General features: G+C 41.9%; 1 protein-coding gene across 1 annotated transcript in view; it reads left to right on the forward strand.

Annotated features, from left to right (window-relative positions):
* The first annotated feature begins 243 nt into the window (after positions 1-243).
* MYLK (myosin light chain kinase) overlaps positions 244-10,139 on the forward strand; it is a 197,406-nt gene continuing 187,510 nt past the window's right edge. Inside the window, exon 1 of the mRNA XM_017740149.1 lies at positions 244-370. The gene's annotated coding sequence lies outside the window, so the exon portion shown is untranslated. The remainder of the gene's footprint in view (positions 371-10,139) is intronic.

Consider the following 10,139-nt stretch of genomic DNA (forward strand, 5'->3'; position numbering starts at 1 on the left):
AGCGCTACGCGGAGCCGCGGGGCTTTCTCTGCCGGCTGCGCCCCGGGACGCGGAGGGAAGCTCGTGGGCGGGCACGGGTGGGGGGTACCGCGGCATCCTCCTCAGGGGGAGGTGAAGTAGGCGGAGAAGGAGGAGGAGAAGGGGAAGAGAGAAACCTGCTTCTCCGGAGGGACGAGGTAGTGGCGTTGCAGAGAGCCAGCCCAGCGGCGTGAGCTGCGGGCACATGCTGGTCTTGGAGCACCGGAGCCGCGGGATTCCTGCGGGTGTCTCAGCCCAGCTCCCGTCCCTTCCCCTGCGAGAGCGTCAGCTGGGCTCAGGCTCACCTACGGCTCCCCTCCCGGAGTGCATCCGAGAGCAGGCAAACCTGGTAGTAAGTACTTGTCATCTTTTATGTATGTTTTTTTACAGTTTTATTGTTCTCTGCTGGCAGGTAGCAAAGGATTTCTAAGATCAAGCATTTATAGGCTCGCCTGTAAGGATAATCTCTCTGGCTCTCTCTTGGCCTCCTGAGCCTTTCAAATATAGAAGTGCATAAGTGGAGGCACATGTAGCAACGTTCCTTCACTACACACCTACATCTTTAATGTTTCAGACAAAATGTATGTGCTGGGACTTTGTTTTTTTAACTTCTGCGGTTCTCAAAGTAATTTGCATCATGTTGCACAACATGCTTAGCGTCTCAGAGAAGGATAAATCCTGGTGACACCACTTAAACATCCTGCATGAGGATGGGGGAAGGAGATGAATGTTTAAAATCATTAACTTGGCAGAGGCGGGGAAATCACTCCTCTGCTGCCTCCACGCTATGGAGCAATATGCTTTTGGGGATTCTTTGCCTTTTAATCCTCTTTCCTGTATGTGCACATCTGGACTCTGGCCTGGCACTGCTCCCTGCACTCAGGCTGGAAGGGAGTGGCATAGCAGACTAGCAGAAGCTGGAGAACAGGGGTGAAAAAACAGAGGATCCTTCCTTCCTCTTACACTTTAAAGATACCTTTTTGCACTAGTCTTGTCTTCTGTAGAGTAAATCCGCGGGAATACTTCTCCTAGAGTGAGGAAGTGGAATCAAAAGTTTTTTGAAGGCTGCATTATTCTCCCTACAAAGGGATGGCTGAGAGGATAAGTGCAAACACCTGATTCTGCACCCTTCTTCTAAGGGGTTTCCAAGCATTTGGAGGGGGGGGTGAGTGTGGAGTTACATGACATGCAGAAGGTGTGTTCCCCACTAAGACACTACAAAATTATTCTACCTCTTTGTGGAGTGCTGGAAATGCGATTTCTGTCAGTAGAGCTATAAGAGAAATAGTAATTTCTCTCTCATTTTAAATCCCTAAGAGAACTACTATCTTCCTCCCCCTACTCCCTGCACACATCTTTATTTTATTTTATTCTGCTAATGTCTTGCATTATTATTTGCAAAATATGATATGTGTCTTCCTGTGACACTTTATATTTGCTGAGATGTTCCTGGAACTATGTTCTAGGAGTCCATTTTAGGAGCCTTCCATTTTTAAACAAAAAATTATCCGTACTAATAACTGAATAGTTAATTTCCATCTGGCACATATCCAGTATTTTCTGTTTCCTCAAGTGATACTGTTCTTCTGTAGCTGGTCACTGTGTGTTCTGCAGTTCATAACAAAGTGCTCATGATAACACATTTCATGATACACTAATGTGACACCCATCCTTAGCCTTTTGCAAATGAATGCTACAGAACAAATGTCTTAACTCCAAAAGTAACTGGAGTGACTTCGTTGGTTGTAGTAGGAGAATGTTTGCTACCAGAGGACCAGCCACTAGAATGACAGGCATCATGCCCTAATGACGTATTAATGGCATTTAATCTTTTTAGATGGACTTAAGCAGAAAGAAAATGCCTGGTTTAATAAACATCACAGCTAGAATTTTATATAAACTTGGGAGGCCCACACCAGTTAATATCACTGACCCCATTTTTATTGCTCTTGTAGGGAAGTCTTAAAAGGTCTGCTGCAAAGAAAGTTATAAATCAGATACTTCTGCTGTTGCAAGCATCTGTCCATAGCTTTTTAGTTGCCCTGCTGCCTGATGCAAAGGAGGATGAAGGAAATAAATCAGTGAAGTCCTGTTGGTTTGCTTGTATAAGGCTGAAAGAGAATTTTTAAAGTCTGAAATAAAGTGGGATTACGTATTACCATTGGCTTAAGTTAAATGTAAGAGACGCATAATTTTTCACCAGTTTTTGGTCTGTTTTGTGTTCTCTGTTCTCCCTGGCTCCTCCTTTAAGTTCATTAGGACTTCCTCTGGACGATGATCCGATTTTGACAGTCAATCAAAATCCATACCAGTATCCTTATGCAGGCCAAATACACTGTACTTAGAAACACAATAAACCAGCAGCTACAAATTACTTTCAGAGCCCTCCTAAAACAAAATGCAGATGTAAATAGAGTTCAGAACTGCTCCAAATGCTGTGCCTTAAAGCTGTGGATGTCTAAATCCAGAAAATGTGCTCAGGTCTATCTGAGAACCATGTAAGGAGATGGCTGAAGTTTCTGGTTAGACTCTGGAGAACTGGTAGCCAGCACCTGTGATTCTTGGACTCTTCTAGGTAGTTTGAATTCAGGTCTGAGCATGCGCTGGAAGTGATCCTGGTTTTGCAGACAGACTCATCTCCTCTCATTCATAAACTTGTCAAGTGCATAATAAAACATGCTGTGGTTGTTTGCTTTCACTGTGTTCAGAGCTGTCCTCAATAGCTTTTCCAAACTTTATTCCACAGGTGTGAGGTAGGAGTAATGAAGGTAATTTTTTCTTCCCTTGGCTGGTTAACACACTCTTCTCTTTTTGATGGTAAATTACTCTTTCTTTTTTTAATGTCCAATGGAAGATAGGTGCTCCTTTCTCTCATGGCTCTAGAAATGCATTGGTGCACCTGTTGCAGTAGACTTTTTAAACTTTTCAGTGGCATCCACTACACCAAACAGGATCTTAACAAGCTTTGTACAGCTGCCTTCATCCCCTTCACTGATGGGAATGCTTCCATGATGTACTTTAGAGCTACATAGGTTGTTTGGATTTCTGCACTGGATGCAGAGAAGATATGATTAATCTATAGTGCTGAAAAGCATTCACTAGTGAAGCTAGGTGGATCCAGGTAGGATGGACCTGGAGATTTTTTAAATTTAGCACAGCTTTAAATATCATCTATGTTGTCTGTGATTACAGTATGGGTTTTGCTAAAATCTGTGTCTTTTCTGAGCAATTGTACAGCGTCTATTGAGTGTGCTACAGCAAGGTCTGTCTCTAATAATGTTTTCATTAAGCCTCTCTACAGACAGAAGAGTAAACTAATTGCCAGACTAACATGTCATTTGGCTCTGTGAACACGCTACTGAACACTAACTCATGAATGGAAACTTAAAAGGCTCATTAGCAACCTGCTACATGAAAGAAATTCCAAAGTGAAATGAAAATACATTTATATTCCTGTTGTTGTTGTAGCTACTAAAGCTGATATAGAATTCCAGTATAGTTTTTGTGGAAATCTTAAGTAATTTCATGAACATTTTTGTCTCTGAAGTTTCAGCAGCTGCTTCTTCTATAAAAGCTAGGAATAACTAGTTCTACTTTAGTAGGAATGAAAGGAGAATTGAGCTCTATAGAAATGAGGAGATTAGAGCTCCATGAGGCATATACCCATTTAATGCTGCTGGAGCCCAAACCTGCTTGAATAATCTTAACTCTCACTTCTGGTGAGCAGAAATTCTAGAGGAAAAAGAAAAATTCCCTTAGTGACTTATTAACAAAGGCTTTTCAGGTTTGCTGGGATTTATCATGTGAGCCTAATCTACCTTTTGTTCATCCAGTTGGCAGGCTTTAAGATTTAAAAGGGTCTGCAGAAACTCCTCCCCCAAACTCCTTATTTAATTAAAGAGGCTTGGTGCATTATTTACTTTTGAGTCTTCCATTTATGTGGGAACAATGAGTTGGGGTTAACATATTGTAAAATATTTGTGAACGCTGCATTATAAGCAGGGCAAAGAAACAAACTTTGGCTACACCTTCAGATTCACACTGGCCTATATGGGTTCAGTGAGAATGACTGAAAGTGAGGCCAGTCATATGTAAATACTAAAGTATAAATACAGGTGTGTAACTCTACAACAAATTTCCCTGCCTCTGTAGGTGATTTAGAGGGCCTGGAGGAGAGCTGGTTTCATTTGCTTCTATGAAAGCTCTTCAGAGTCATCAGATACGCAGATCAGGCCTTGCACATACCAGTAATTTTTATATTTTGCTTTGGTAGTTCATCAAAGCCAGACTGGTAACTGTAGTTCTCTCACTAGTTCCCCCAGTTCCTTCTCCTCCCCCACTCCATTCATCCCTGTAGCTGTGAGCATCAAGTTGCAGATAAAACGACTTCTGAGAGAGCAATGGGATGCAGCTCTTGCCAAAGGCAATTAAGTGCTTAGGATTACAGTGTGCTTTACAAAGCGTGTTCTTGCTGAATCCCTCTCCTCTTCTGTTTGCTGGCACTAAGCAGTTTCTTGGCACTTACCTTTGTTATAACAAGTCAGAGCATTGCTAAACTTCACTACGGCGTCTTAGCTCTCTGAAGAAGTTTAGCAAGCTGCAGTGTCTTCTGTTTTGAGGATAGTCTTTCTACTGATTCTTTACTGAGAGTCAGCTTGACCTCACCACCTTTGCTGTAATTGGATTAAATTCACTCACTTGCCAAAAACACGACCCACTGACAACATATTAATTCTTCAGACTGAAGTGCATTTTGTATGCATAGGTTCCTTGGTACCGAAGGCATTCTTAGGGCTTGTGATGCAGCCAGTGTGCCACAGGATACAGAATTGTCACGGAGGGATGTTTTCAGTTATTTTCTTCATCACAAAAGGATTCAAACAGACCATACATTCTGTGTGAAAGTAAAAGATCTAACCTGTGGGAGAAGAATTATTTGCTCTACTTGCCAGTCCTGTGCATCACTGGTTACTGGTTCTTGTGAAATGTGATAAATTGCTGAGAGTCCACAGACATCCTGGCTGAGGAAAGTGAGTGATGGCGTGTGCTGTTTTACGCACCCACTGCAGTTTATTTCTAATTTTTGCACAGCAGGTTAAAATCATTATTCTCAGTTGTCATTTTACTGCTTTTTTCTGTTACTCTTCAGCAGTCCTGTGATCTGAGGTATTTGCAGAGTGGCAGGATGATATCTGAACCAAAAAAATGTACCCAAAAAGGATACTAGAACTGTGTAGTGAAGGATAATCTGATCACCAAGCCTGTAGTTTCACCCGGAGACCTTTTATATACTGTCTAAACCAGTGTAATCCAGCTTTCAGTGGCAACCACTGCTAAGCAGCAAAAATCACTATCCTGATTGTTAACCTCAGCAAAATGTTAAAGGATGAATTAGTAATGGGGAGACCAAGAACCGAGTTGCAAATACTCTTACAAAGAGGATTTGGGAGACACTGTGGTACCCGGTATGGTGCAGGCACTCTGAGAGGTTCCAAATTATGAAAGGATCCCTTTTTTAGCTTTTCTTATCTGCCTGGAAGTACTGCAAGTTTCCTGTTTGCTGCAGAGGCCTGTAAGAGCTGTGTTCTGCAGGCAGCATGGGCCAGAGGAACTAGAGCTCCCAGCTCTGTGTTCCGATCAGGGCATTGTTGTACTTGATTTCAAGGTGATGTTGCTTTCTCTAAATTCTATAAACTGATGAACACTTCCGGTGCAAAACAATAGACAAACAAGGTGAGACAGGGGTGTGAGATTTTCCATATCTACTAAAAGACAGTCACAATCTAATTTACTATGTGAATGTGCAGTGCAAATAGTAACAAGGATTTCTGTTTTAATACCCCATTATAAAATGTATGTAGTTGCCTAATATTTTTGGCAGTGTTGACTGATAAGAATTTGCTTGTCTCTTAATGGAAGAAATATATAATTCCATTAATTCTTTATAATGGTGTAAGCAGTTTGTTAAATACTGAAGTAAAGGGTTTTTTCGTTCATGTGTTTTATGTCATGTAATTGGAATCAATGTCATTAAAAAACAAACAAAAACCCCTCAGAACCAAAATACTGACCATCTATCCTGCACAAGGATTAATAGCCTGACTGGGTGAAAAGAATAAAGTATGAGGGTATGTTCTGCAAGAAGCACTCACAAAGTCTAGGTCAGACATATACTCTATGTTCTTACAGTGTTGATTGTACCAAAAGGAAAGTTACAAACCAATAGCAATAAGCAAGCTGTGTTTAAAATACACAGGAAAGAGAAATTTGTCAAGAATGGCCTGCTTTACTTAGGTTATTTACCTCAGATCTTTTAGGATCATAAGCTTTCCTTCCCTTTGGTAGAAGAAGAGGAAGATATAAAGTCAGTACTTCATGTCTGAAAGCATTACTGACTCATCGCTAGTTCAAGTCCAGCCTGGTTTCGGACGCGAGAAACCTCTTCTGTTCCACGCAGGGTGAGTTTACAGCAGAGCTGTTGTGGGTTAGATTGGGGAGCCCTGCCTGCGCAGAGGCTGCTGCTGCTGTTTGAGAGCTGACATTGTGGCCGTGGTGGCCTCGGGGGTGTATCTTGGGCAGAGCCTGAGAGAACATCGCAGAGGGAGCCCTGGCTTTGAAACAACAGCTGGTGTCTCACCCCCAACATCACAGCAGTGCAGTTCCTCTGACCTCAACAGAGTTGCAGCATTCATGGTTTTCAGTGACGTGGGAGCAAAACTGGGCCTATATTCTTTTAACTGGTCTATTTAGCAGCTCTTTTCCATATGCAGTCTCCATGCCAGTGACAGGAGCTTCCTGGAACTGACAGCAGACACAAAAGACCCTCTTCTCTAAACCACTGGACCTTAAGAATATTGAAAGGATGTTACAACAAGCTTCATAATACACCATTGTCAAGCTCTCTCTGAAGAGGCCTGCAGTGGTATCATACCTCTAAGCTTTCCAGAGGGGGTATGATGACCCCACATGGAAGAAAATACAAGAGTAATGGTTTGGGTGGCTATGAGGAATTTTATGCTACGACTTCCCCTGGCTGTAACTTGAAACCAGCTGGAGGCACTTAGTGCTAACTGAACTCTATATGAGGCAGGCAAATATCTGAGCATGTATCCTGCAGGTTTTTTAGGAAGAGGTCTTGGTTTGTGAGCCTGTGCATGTCTGGCTGCCTCTTTCTCACAGACAGGGGAGTGGTGAAAGAAGGTTTGTTTCATTTTCTCCTACATTTCCCTTTCTTCTTCCTACTCATTTTCCTGTTCCTTTGCAGTACAGCAGTTTTTCATGTTGCTGTGAAAGTGTCTGTGCTTGTGAGTAGAGTGAGCACATTTGAATGGAAGAGGCGGCGGGCTTGTGAAGTCTTGAGCTCCAGCATTCCCAAGGGAGGGGTGGGATTTGCATTCCGTAATCCCTCAGCCCTGCTCAGGGATGTGCCTAGAGGTGTGCCTGTGGGATGGCAGTCGGGATCCAGGAGGGAATCCCCTCACGGTGAGGGGCAGGTGAGGAGGCAGGAGCGGTGCTGTGCAGGCCTGACCTCCTGCCAGGCCCGCTTCAAAGCACTTCCCGCCATTTTACCTCAGCCCCGGCCTGTGGGACCAAGGCTTTATTGCAACCGATGGGGAATTTTGCTCAAGTTACACGCTAAAGTCATCCTGAACATGGGCACTGGGTTACTTATTGATCAATTAATCACATCTTGTGCAGAATAAAAGTCAGTTTCATGTGGGTTTTCTTAAAATGCTTCCAAACTCAGCAGAAGCATTGCTCCTTCAATTTACCTGAAATTGTCAGGTAATCAAGTTCACCTCAGATAACTAATGAAGTATTTAGTTCCCATTCAATCGATTTAGTTCTTACCTGATATAGCACTCAGCTCCTTTTCCAAGGTATTTCCAAGCTAAAGCTGTGGATGTTGAGGTGGTCCTGGTTAGCCTGAGCAGAAGTGGGGGCTCACTTCCTGACTGGATCAGAGTGACAGCCAGAAAATGAGGTTACAAAAGTTAAGGACTTGCAGACATCTTGCCAGCAAGGACAGTCAGAGATGATCAGATAATTCCCCAGGTAAAACAGTGTGGACCTTATTCCATCCTCCGCATGCTATTGACCGTAAACTTAATGTAGGATCCTCTGACTGCAAATGCTTTACCACTTTTTGCTTTGTCTCAGGGGGTGAGAGTAAACATAAATGTGTAAATAAGTTTAAGTACTTGGTGTTACATTGATTTTATATTATATTTGCTTGACAGCTGAGGTAACCTTCTTTGAAGTTGCGCATCAGTTCATGAGCACTGTGCAGGAGCCTTTGTGGGTTTATTATAGGTATATACACCTATAATACAGGTATGTTATATTAGTAGTGTATGGGTATTGATATTGGAGTAGGGAACTGTAGTAACAAGACTGCTTCTCACTAAACTGCAGAGAAGGAGAAAAATGCATGATGTTTCATGTCTGCTCATGCCTGTCATGATTTTTGTGGTGAACAGATTTCACTGTGTAGTTTTTCAGTGCTAGATCCTTTCTAGCTGTTTTTCTTATATGTGTAAGGTTTTGAGACAGACTGTGTCAAGGGCAGGAATAAGACAACTTTGTCAAACTTTGTTAGTTTTTTTATCTGCGTGGCATAGAAATTTTTTCCCCAAGGACCAAACAAAAATATTTTTTAAAGTTGTATGAGTAACAAGATAATGAACTAAATTAAACATTAAAACAAAGGATTTATTTGCTTGAAAACAAACTTGCTGTAATTTCATTTCTTGTGAGGGCTTTTTTTTTTCTTTTGTCCAAGCTTATATTTCACTTACAAGACAGGAAATACAGCCTTGCTGATTGCATTTTTAGAGCTATAAATAAGTTACTGTCTTCAAAGATGTGTTAATTTAAAAATGCTTCTAAAATGAAACTTTGATGAATTAAAAATTAAATTGGGTGGGTAAAAGAATTACTTACTGTACTGTGTGTACAGATGTTAAAGGTGTTTTCAGGGGAAGGGTGTTATAAGAGAAGTTCTGGCACCTGTACCTGGTCTAAATTGTTTTATTTCCTTTTCTTTGCTGGTTGTATCCCTGTCCCAATCTCACCCCTGTCATGAGGGGTAATGAATATGTTTGCTTTCTATCACCTTACTCCTTTGTTGGGGTCATTGCTTATCCTCAGGAAGTGGTGTGATGTATGGGAACTCTTAAGTCAACCTAAAAAATGAATAACATTTGAACTGCCTTAGTGTTCCAGTTAGCTCAGTATTGTGTCTGACAAGTTAACAGGAGAACCTCCAACAGCTGTTTCTTGAGATCCATTTCTCTCCACACATCTCCAGTTTCCACAGCTCTTGTGTTAAGGATATTAGAGGACATATACCTGTTTAGTCCTTTAAGAGTCTATTTATGGAGCTGTTGACCAGAGTTTGGTTAATCCCTTTTTGAACCCATGAACATCCTTTGCCTTCAGAGTCTTGCGTGACAGCAAGTTCCAGAAGCTTGTAAACTGCTGGGTAAACAGGTCCTTTCTATTTAAATGAGTTGGTTGCAGTGAGTACTGCCTTGTTCTAGTTTTGTAGGGTTGGACAAACAACAGTTCTGCATTTAGTAGCTCATGGGTTTTTTGTTATATTTGGTCATATCCACCATATATGCCTTCTCTCCAAACCGAGGACTCCCAGCCTTTCTAGTATCTCCATTTCCATCTGGTTGCCCTTTTCGACACCCTGGTAATGTCGACCTTGGTATGTGGAGAGCAGATCACAGTACTAAAGTTGTGGGAACTCTCAGACTGTGAGAAGTGGCAGAAATGCCTTCTCTTGTTCTCTAAGGATTCCAGTGATGTTGCTAGCTTTTTTTGACTACTATTATTGAACACTGAACCAAGGGCTTCAGAGAACTGTCAAGGATGGCTCCAGCTTCTGAGTAGAAATAGTTAGAATTGATATCACCTTGAGGAATTCCTACAGTAAAGCCTACCTGCCAACACTTTCCTCAATCATCTAATTTTGTAATTGATAAACATGCTGAGTAGCACCAGTCCCAGCACTGACCCCAGGAGTTGCATTGCTGACTCCTCTGCATCTTAAAAAGCCTCTGAAGCACTATTCTTTCCAATGTTCACTCTCCCACTTAATTTAATTCAGTTTT

This window comes from Corvus brachyrhynchos, unplaced genomic scaffold (genome assembly GCF_000691975.1).
Source record: "Corvus brachyrhynchos isolate BGI_N302 unplaced genomic scaffold, ASM69197v1 scaffold126, whole genome shotgun sequence".
In the NCBI taxonomy this organism is placed as follows: domain Eukaryota; kingdom Metazoa; phylum Chordata; class Aves; order Passeriformes; family Corvidae; genus Corvus; species Corvus brachyrhynchos.